This window comes from Cervus elaphus, chromosome 31 (genome assembly GCF_910594005.1).
Source record: "Cervus elaphus chromosome 31, mCerEla1.1, whole genome shotgun sequence".
NCBI classification, from domain to species: domain Eukaryota; kingdom Metazoa; phylum Chordata; class Mammalia; order Artiodactyla; family Cervidae; genus Cervus; species Cervus elaphus.
Genome location: NC_057845.1, coordinates 48,928,553 through 48,938,604, shown reverse-complemented (window position 1 = coordinate 48,938,604; position 10,052 = coordinate 48,928,553). Strand labels below are relative to the sequence as shown.

General features: G+C 38.5%; 1 non-coding gene across 1 annotated transcript; it reads right to left on the bottom strand.

The window, feature by feature from the left end:
- Positions 1–9,330: 9,330 nt before the first annotated feature.
- On the bottom strand, positions 9,331–9,403 carry TRNAR-GCG. Its single transcript has one exon. It is a non-coding gene; the product is annotated as a tRNA-Arg (tRNA).
- Between the last annotated feature and the right edge of the window lie 649 nt (positions 9,404–10,052).

Sequence of the window (10,052 nt, the reverse complement as noted above, 5' to 3'; positions counted from 1 at the left end):
TCTGTCTGATTCTTCTAGCTGATTCTTTGTCCCAGATTCTTTTTTCCTATAAAAGAATGATAATGCTACCCATCTGGTAGTTGTTTGCAATGAATCGAAGAGGTTTGGGAAAATTTCCTGGCAGAGTGGCACTTACATTTGTACCATCTATGACAGAAATATAATTACTATGTTAACATAAATACATCCCTTCTGAAATGTCAAAATGTTTTCAGCCTTTACAAATTATTTTAGCTTTTATAAATGGTGGTGATTCTTCTCTCAAGGGAGCGATCCTTTCCAGCTTCCACAAGAGATACATGCAGTCCATGTTAGCATTTAAATATTTCAACTAGTATATGTAGAGGAAATAGCTTTATAAGTTTTTAATATAAATGTAAAGTAGTTTAAAAAAATAAGCTTGCACTGGAACAATGTCAGATCCTGCCTTTGTCAAAGACAGCCATACTCAGCGCCCTTTTTTCAACTGTTCTTTTTCTCAACCGCAACTTCCACTGACTTGTTAATTAGTTGAGGCTTAAATATTTAATTTTAATGATTTACTACATTTTTCACAATTGCATTTTACTTTATCATTGCTTGCATATTACAGCATAATTTCCTTTGGAAAGATCTATAAAAGTAATTAAAGACAAAATACTCAGAGTACATATTTTTCATAACTGTACTTAGTGATGGGCGAGATGATAAGTAGAAGAAATTGATGAATTGAAGAAGCAAAACAGATGGTAAAATTGCATACATGTGCCAACACACTCCAGCCCGCAGTCTGTTCCAGATTCTGCTATAAGGCCAGAAACATAGTAAAAGAAATACCAAGAGCCTGATTCCAGCAGGGAGGCCCGAATCCGCTTGATTCCAGCAGGAAAGGCCCAAATCCGCTTGGACCCACAGAAGCAGGCTTCCTGGCTCTAACACAGGCAGCCCCATGCAAAGCAGCAGTCCGTGGAAATGCTGTGTTTTCTGAACTTCTGGAAGTTTGTGTGTTAAAGCATATGGTTTTTCTCAAGGGAAGAAGAATCCTCTCTAAATAGCTGTCAAGGCGATAGATGATGTAGACAAATGGATATACAGAGACAAAATGATCCTCTCTTTTCTTATGTATGGCCGTCATTTTTTTTTCTGTTTGTAATTAATCTTCGCTTTGCTTTGTGCTCATATGTAGTGGATACTCTACACATCTCCAGGAGTTACACAGATATAACTGCTTTTATAACTGCTTATAACTGTAATGATAACAGATATAATTACACCTATATCTGCTTATAGGTGTATCACTATTTCAATCTGCTAAGAAAAGCTTTGAAAGAACCCTATTAGGACCATAAAAATGCTGGTAAAAAGAACTGAAAATACTCAGTAAACCAAGGCAAGTTTCTTTTGTCTTAAGCATGTCTTCTCAGTTGCCAAAATGGTGACAAATTCATAATTGTACAAGGGTACCCCCAGCTACGAACCAAGGTCATTTTCAATTAGTGTTCTAACTAGTGCCTTACAAGTAAACTACATTTAAATCATTAGTAAAAATGTGTGAAAAAAAGGTGATAGAGAGCTTTAATATTTAAATTATTGCTGAACATTTGTTATAACAAGGAACATTTAGAAAGAAACTAAATATCCAGCACTATGAGACTGGTAAAATAAAGCATGCTATTGTATACTAGGCAGCCAAGGCAGTCATTCTGCAGGAATATTAAATAAGGTAGTAAAATGCATGTGGTATATTAAGTGAAAGAAACCCAAATCAATTCAGTATGAATTATTCTGATATTTGTCTATCTTCCTAAGAACAAACAGTAGATTGCAATAATGATTTTGGACAATCATTTCTTAAAATGTTTCTTATAAGGGAATGGAGCACAAAAAAAGAAAACTGGAGCAATGGATTAAGGGGAGAAAATCTACTTTGGATGGACTGAAGTTTGTAAGGATGGCTGAAGCACAGGGGCCATTATGGGGGGGGTGTCACTATAGGGTTATGAATCAAATGATTTGGCCAAATAGTACTACAGTCAACCCAGGCCTCATGACTTCCTAGAACAAGTAACCAGCCATTTGAAGATCCAGTAGCTAGCTGTAAATGACAACAGTTGCAATTTGCGAGAATTGACCTCAATGCCTGTTACTGACTTTCACAGTGCAGAGGATAACCGGTTCCTGGGTATATATATTCCTATGCTGGAACCTGAGACCAAAGTTCAAATATGGGTGGTATGTGACTTTCCTATCTTTTTACTTGTCTACATACAAAATCTTAATAAAACACCTTCTCCCCCTACATTCCTAAGGGAAAGTATACTTCATGAATTGGCTGAAATAAACAAGTATACTAGGGAGATAAATTAGTCCTTAAATTTCTCAGTTTAACCCAGAAGAAGCTTTGTAACCTGTGTAAGCTACTCTAACTGCTTCTGCTGCTAAATCACTTCAGTCGTATCCGACTCTGTGCAACCCCATCCCTGGGATTCTCCGGGCAAGAACACTGGAGTGGGCTGCCATTTCCTTCTCCAATGCATAAAAGTGAAAAGTGAAAGTGAAGTCGCTCAGCCATGTCCGACTCTTCGCGACCCCATGGACCACAGCCTACCAGGCTCCTCCATCCATGGGATTTTCCAGGCAAGAGTACTGGAGTGGGGTGCCATTGCCTTCTCCAAGCTACTCTAAAGAAATGTACAAATTATCTATCAAATAAGATTATTAAGAAAATAAACAGAGGTTATTAGGGTACATTAAAGTGTCAAGGATGCATTTTCTTCCCTCTTCAGAAAATCAAATGTAAAAGAGGTGACAGGCTCATCTAAGGATTTTATTACCCTGTCCTAGAAATTAAAATATAGGATTTAAATTGATAGGCTTTTGTTTAGTAATTCGCTATTAGAGTGAACGATATCTCCCTATAAGTCTATACATTCTCTTAATTCAATTTCTTCCTATTGATACCCCATAAGGCATCAGTAATTTATACCTCACTGTGTAACATACATTACTTTGTTCAGATAACCAGAACAATGCCTGGCATAAATATTTACAGTAAGAAGTCTTCCTGTATTTGGACTTAGAAGAAGATGAGAAAGAAAATGGAGGGACATGAAGCTTTTCTGGGCAGGGCAGACCTCGTGTGGGTACCTCATGTAAAGATCTTGAATCCCTAAAGGCAACGTAAAGACTCTAGGAATCTGAGGAGTGGAAGAAAGCTATGGAATGGGAAGCCGAAGGCAAACAAAATCTATCTCACTGTTACTTTTTTTCCCTAGAGCCCAAAGCCAGTTTTCCACTGAAAATAACCTTTCATCTTTGGCAAGGTGTGAATACCAGGTGTCAAGAACTACATTTATTAGGGATCTGATCACACTGGAAATGCCTGCTAGCCAGGTAAATTCATCTTCTTTAGCCCTGCCTTATAATAGTGAGACAGTCGAAGGTAAACAAAAAGGAATAGGATGGCGACTTCTTTCATGAGATTTATTGCCCAAACGGAATCAGTTAAACCTGGTAGTTAAAGTTTATAAGAGCCCTGTGTGCTGAGCACAGAGGGAAGAGAGAGAGGAGTAGGTGAAGGCAGTCAATTTGCTTGGGGGAGGCAAAGTTAAGAGACGCTTTATAGAGCAGGTGATGTTCAGGTGGATGTTTGATGTTCCTGTTGGGAAGGAAAAGAGCAAGGGGTAATCCAGTCCCAAGGAGGAACTGTATAAACCAAAGTCATCGTCCAATTGTACCTCCAGTACTAATTCATTCAATGTCGACCCGTAACTGATGTAGTAATTAACAAACCTGCCTCACTCCAAATCTAACCATCAGACACCATTAACATATCCATAATGCTTTTTCTTAGCTCTCTATTCATAAAGGCCCTATCTACCAGATCAGGTCATATCCCAGCAGTTCACAAATAAGACTATATCTGAGTCCAAGTTGTGTATCTAATATCGTTTATCTTTCTTAAGAAAGAAAACACTAGAAATAAAACTTCCTTCTCCTAGATTCTAAAATAAACTGTAACATCTTTTGGTCCTCGGTGTAAGCAGTGTTTCTAAGTTTCTAAGAAACTTAGAAAGTTTCTCCACAGTAAATTATAGGTGAGTTCACTAACAGATTTTTCTATCAGACTTGCATTTGTGAGCCTTAGTGGAAGGCTGTGATTTCCTGGCTGTGAACTGAACTTTATCAACAGTAGTTACATAACATGCCAAACCACCCGGCCGGTACTCTCTAACACTGATACTGTGAGACATGGGGGCACTGTCCTCTGGCAGAATGGTGCTTTTAGAGTCGAAAGCGTTAACTGTAGCAGTAACAGACACATTGAGCGAGGACAGATTCATGTATTTTGGATTTTATCCGCTTACACGATGTGAGACTACGGGCTAAAAAAAGAAAAAAGACCCAAATAGCCTATAAAATGACTTCCTTAGGTAGTGACATATGAAGTTAGAGCAGCCGAATGTTTGACTTTCTGCAATTGCCTCTTGTAAAGCAGAAATCTCTTGTTCAGTATGCACACGTGATAGTGAAGGCAGCTGTTGTGTAGAAATCTGTGATTCTGTGCCAAACCTCGATGTTGAAGTGATAAGGGTGCTTAGAAAGTTAAACGCTTGCTTTTTTTTGAGTATTTGTCCATACATGTTTCTAGTCTCTGCTTGCAGAAATCAGATATGCTCTTTAGGTGAAAGGAATGGATGAAATGCGAGTACACAGACCTAGGTGTTTAACTTTCAGATACCATGCCGGCAACTTCACACAGCAAGAGGCGGTTAGGCATTAACATCCTGATTGCCATATTGGACCATTTTCTAAAATTCCTACACGAACATGTGAATTTCTTTCATATAGAAATCACAAAAGCCATCCAATTCAACCACTCATTTAACACTTTGGGAAACTGAGGCTTAAAGAAGTAAAGGGTCAGGACCACAAAGCCGGGACTGGACCTGGCTTTTCTGGACTCTTGAAATGCCAAATATGTCAAAGACGTTTGGAGGTCATCTAGCTCAAGCATTTATGGCCATCGGCTGTACTTGTTATTTCTCTCTAGAGACCTTAAGTTTAAAATAATATTTTGACTCTAGAATCTTGCCTATATTACATAACTGATTGCCTATATTCTTCAAGGTCATTCATAATTGGTCTTTACTCACTCTTTTTTAACAAATATTTATCTGGCTTTTTCTTCTAAATCATACATTATACTGTAAATGAAAAACAGCATGGTCCCTATCTTTATGGAGCTAGGTACTTTACAATATAATTGCATTATATACTATCAGGCAATCCCAATTTGTAACAAGTGCTATAAAGAAGAATAGTGTTCAATGATAGAAAATAATGAGGGACTGACTAGTAATTTATTTTAGACTTAATGGTTAGAAGGGGCTTTCTTAAGGAAGGGACATTTGAAATCAAATTGCAAAGATGAATGAGGCTAGTCAGCTGGAAAATAATGGGCGTGGGAGTGCGAAATCCTAGCAAATGGAACAGCATGGGCCGAGCCTTGGCGTGTTTGAGGCACTAAAGGGAAGTCAGGGCAGGTGGTGGATGGAGAGTCGGGGGTGAGCGAAAGAGAGTAAAATTGGGGGAGTCTTTAGGGACTAGATCACATAAGGCCTAAAATGTGATGCCAAGGAGGATGAATATGGTTCCAAGGTCAATAGGAAGCTTTTAAAGCTTTTTCACTAGGGATGTTAATATGATCCAATTTACATTGTTAAAATGACAACGTTTCTGATCAACATGTAATAATTACTAAGGTTAACATACAAAGTAGATACATGGCAGCTAGAACCACAGAAACGTTCACGTAAACTCTCTTGGTGCAGGATACTGTACAACTTCCACAGTATGGAAGCCCAGCAGCCGCAGCAGGCAAGACCCCCAAAATGCCAACAGGCAGGTGATTCTTTCTTTACGGAGGAAGGTCCAACACTCACCATTCCACCTATTTGTTCTTTGGGTTCCAACCTAACACCACTGACAGTTTCTTCTCTTTTCTTGACCTGTACACCTCCTCCTTCCCCAGGTATTAAAGTTTCCACTTCTCTTCTGGCTTTTCATCTCATCTGTGCCATCTTCTAGTATTTTTTAACCCTATTAATTTTGACAGCCCTTAGTGACTTCCCTTTCACTTTTCACTTTCATGCATTGGAGAAGGAAATGGCAACCCACTCGAGTGTTCTTGCCTGGAGAATCCCAGGGACGGGGAGCCTGGTGGGCTGCCGTCTACGGGGTCGCGCAGAGTCAGACACGACTGAAGCGACTTAGCAGCAGCAGCAGCAGCATATAGTAGAATTAATTTTTTTATGCTCATGAAGTAATAAATGGGTGAATGTATATAATAAACAGGAATGCAGATTTTTCTATCAACAGAGAATACCAATCACCATATTGCTAGTGGTAAGAAAATAAAAATAAAAGCTGTAATTTAATTATTCTTCCTTGTTTTGCTGCCCCCATTTAACTAATTGCTTTGTATAATTTTTCTACTTTTGTCTTTGTTTTTGGAAAATTTTCATAGTTCTCATCAAGTTGAAATTATTGGTGCTCAGCAACCCATCGTATAATCAAATACGGGTCACCATAAAGTGTCCACACATTGGATACACTGCTTCTTTTTAAAGAGTACATCTCAGGTTTGATTTTTCCCTTGAGATTTTGATTTGGCTATGACCCCCCTGACTCTTTTCCAATTTTTTTTCACCCCTAGAATGAAAGAGCTGTCAAGCCATCCTGCCATTAGAAGTGTCATGCAACCTAGCCAGAATAGGCTCCTGCTGTCTTGGAGTGTTTACAAACGATTAGCATTCACTTTTCTGTTCTCCTGAGGTCATTTATAATGCTGTGTGTTTGTGGTCTCTCTGCAGGGATTCATTTGACCTTGAGGTAACACACATCACACATCTGACACAGCCAAAGCAGGTATGCTTTATTAAAAAAAAACAAAAAGCAAGCTTATGACATTGTAGGATAGCATGTTTACTTTCTTAAATGATATTTATACCTAATTGATAATATCATATCAAAACATAATATTTTTCTAAAGGTCAGTATTGATACCTTTCCACGTGCTGAGCAGAGAAAACTGTGAATAAGTTCCGCTTATTATTTGCTACCTCACATCTGTCATATGGCCTTCTCTTAAAGCTTTTTCTTAAAGCGTAATACTCTAGAAATATTGAAAACTTACTAAGGGGCTTGAAAAGACCTAGAAGCCATCAAGAAAGACCCTAAGGAATAGATCTTAAATTGAAGATGGAGATTTGTTCTAGGGCTAGTCTGGGTCTGGCTTTCCTTCCCAGTGCCCCTCAGATCAGACTGGCGAAGCCTCCCCAGCCTTGCCAGCACTGGGGAAGAGAATCAAGGCAGGTTGTCTCTTCCTTATAACACTATCATTATTAAAATAAGGGAAGTGTGAGATCTGAAATCAGATAGGTTCACGTTGTGAATGGTTTGCTTAGTCTTCAAAGTGTGTGTGTATATGCGTTGTGGGGAGGGGCTTCAATATCATTATTTAATTACAATTCAGCCACATACTATCTGTGTATTCTCTACCAGTTTACTCTGTGATATAACTTCTACAATAGTCATTATCCTCAGATCTAAACTAGAAGTACTAACCCTATCCTTAATCTAACTGGAATTAATCAAAATAGAATATGTACAGCCACAGGTACAGTGCTTGACATATAGTAGGTGGTCAATAAATATTAGATACTGTCATTGAATAGAAAGCAATTTCACTAATGTACCCTGTCTGTCTGAAAGTAGCATGAGCAAAATTTTATTTTTATAAATAAAATGCATAAATACGATTCAGTTACCAACTGAGAACAAACGTATTTGGCAGGTTTGTGTGATATTGTTAAATTGATTTATTGACATTTTTACTTTAAACAGTGTTCACAAAAAAGAAAGACATTAACTTCAAAATATCAGAAATACCTTGTGTATATTACAAGAACATGTTAATTAAAGCTGTAGTAAAAACAAAATAAATCATTGAAATCTAACCTTAAATTGGTATATAAAAATTTCCATAGGTATATACAATTTTTCTTATAGGTATATATAGATTTTTATCTTGAACTTGTCTTGCCTTGGACTTTTACAAACCTGGTCTATAGCCAGATTAAGAAAAGACAAAAAGCTTTATAATAAACGGATAACACCTTGGTTCTTGTCATTCAGGACTGAAGCCAGGGACTGCATTGTAGATGCACAAAGCACATTTTCAGAGAAGTTTCTCAAATATGTTCTTTCTACCTCCTTTAGAGAAGAGAGCTACCATTTACTGCAGGTTCTACAACTTCTTTATCAAGTGACATCCTCTTCTCACCTCAAACACAAGCCGGATCTCATCTAGAGAGAGCAGAAAACTCTGATAATTAGAAATGTCTTGCCTTCTGTAGTCAGCATGGCCTGGCCTCATGTGGGTCTAGTGACACATTGGAAATAGAACAGAAAAGTGGGTGATGGGGGCACAGAAAGGAACCGCCTCCCCCCCAAGCCTGATGTTTTAAAGTGGTGGTTCCCAACCTTTTTGGCACCAGGGACAGGTTTCGTGGAGGACAATTTTTGGGGGTGTGGGGATGGTTTGAGAATGATTCAAGAGCATTCCATTTATTGTGCACTTCATTTCTATTATAATTGCATTGTGATATATAATTAAATGATTGTAAGCTCACCACAATGCACAATCAATAGTGAGAGCCCTGAGCTTGTTTCCTGCGCTCAGGTGGTAATGCAGGTGGTGGGGAGTGGCCGTAAATCCAGGTGAAGCTTCACTCACGCACCCGCACCTCACCTCCTGCTGTGTGGCCTAGATCCTAACAGGTCATGAACTGGTATTTGTCCATGGTCCTGGGGTTGGGACCTCTTTTAAAGTACAGCAGAAGCAAGACCTGGATCCTCTGAGCCTGGTGAACTCCTCATTCTATATTGTCTGCAATGATCACCAAATGTACTATTCCATTTTATACATCTGCTACATCTTTACCCACTCGTCTGTCAATGGACAATTAGACTGTGTCCATTTTCGGCTATTGAAAATAGCGCTGTTATGAACATAGTGGTACCTGTATCTTTTTGAATTATAGTTTTGTCTGGGTATATGCCCAGAAATGGAAATGTCTGACTCTTTGCGACCCCATGGACTACACAGTCCGTAGAAATCTCCAGGCCAGAATACTGGAGTGGGTAGCCTTTCCCTTCTCCAGAGGGTCTTCCCAACTCAGGGATCAAACCCAGGCCTCCCACATTGCAGGAGGATTCTTTACCAGTTGAGTCACAAGGGAAGCCCAAGAATACTGGAGTGGGTAGCCTCTCCCTTCTCCAGCAGATCTTCCTGACCCAGGAATTGAACCCGGGTCTCCTGCATCGCAGGCAGATTCTTTACCAACTGAGCTATCAGGGAATACTGGAGAGGGTAGCATATGCCCCTTCTTAAGATAGCAGTCAATACAGCCCCTATGACTGTTTGCCATGAAGAAATACAGACTTAAGAGAAACCAACAACTTACATTTGTATGTAAAGATCTAATTTGTAAATGTTGAGAACTGATTCAACTCTTATAAAAATAGTTCATGGCCCATAGCAACATGATTTATAAAACATTGCATTGAGGAAAAAAGAACTTGAGTGATATTTCTAGCTTAAAGTCATTTATATAAATTTAAAATGTTTACATTAAAAACAACACAAAATATTCTATAAGAGTTCCTGTACTGATATAAATCAAACATATTAGGGTCCTGCCTTGGTTATGGAAAAGAAGACTAATTATGAGAAATGAGAAAGGAATACCAAATTTTTTTTTTAGAAAACCCAAAAGTACTATATGGACATATGATTAAAAAATAGGCTATGGACTGAGAAGTGTGATTATCTGACTTTCTCTACCTAAAATCCAAAAGTAAATGAATAAATATAATTAAAACACACAGCAAAGATCCAAACAAACATGCAAACCAAAACGTTGCTAGTAGTTGATCTGGGAGCCACTGGTTTGAAAATCCTTATTTACATCTTGTCCTCCAAGAGCTCCCATGAATGTGGTCAGAAA